Raw genomic sequence first — 862 nt, 5'->3', positions numbered from 1 at the left:
TCTATTCGATTTATTTTTAATGAAATAAAATAAAAAAATAAAAATATTTTATTTGCCGTTAACATCAATTTCCTTTTCTCCATCATGGACCTAAGTGGCAGTGAACAGTTCAAAAGGACTCTGGGATCATATGCTAACCTGATTACTACTGCATACGGGAGTAGTATCTGTATACCCCTATCTGAGCAAGCAGTTTTGAGCTGAATCCTCAGCTCATTATCATGGTGCAGCAAAATTGCCAGTATTCCGGTTTTCCACAGGAAGAACCTACTGAGTTTCTGGCACAGTTTTTACAAATTGCTGACACAGTACGTGATAAAGAAGTGGATCAGGATGTCTACAGATTATTACTGTTCCCATTTGCTGTAAAAGATCGAGCTAAGAGGTGGTTAAATAACCAACCCACAGCAAGCATAAGAACATGGAAACAGTTATCAGACAAATTCCTGAATCAATATTACCCTCCAAAAAGAATGACACAGCTATGGTTGGACATTCAAGGCTTTAAACAAGAGGATGATGAATCCCTTTATAATGCCTGGGAGAGGTATAGAGGGATGCTATGGAAGTGCCCCTCTGAAATATTTTCAGAGTGGGTGCAGTTAGACATCTTTTACTATGGGCTTACAGAAAAGGCTCAAATATCTCTAGATCACTCAGCTGGTGGATCTATACATATGAGAAAGACAATTGAAGAGTCTCAAGAGCTCATTGATACAGTTGCTAAGAATTAGCATCTGTATTTAAGCAGTGAGTCCTCCCTGAAAGAAGAGGCTCAAGGAGTGATTCTGGCATTCAAATGCCAGAAAAGGGTGGAGAAGTGGCGTTAAACACCCAAGGGACAGCCAATTCTGGCGTCTAG

The sequence above is a fragment of the Arachis ipaensis genome, chromosome B06 (genome assembly GCF_000816755.2).
Source record: "Arachis ipaensis cultivar K30076 chromosome B06, Araip1.1, whole genome shotgun sequence".
In the NCBI taxonomy this organism is placed as follows: Eukaryota; Viridiplantae; Streptophyta; class Magnoliopsida; order Fabales; family Fabaceae; genus Arachis; species Arachis ipaensis.
Note: the sequence above shows the minus strand (reverse complement) of the source record.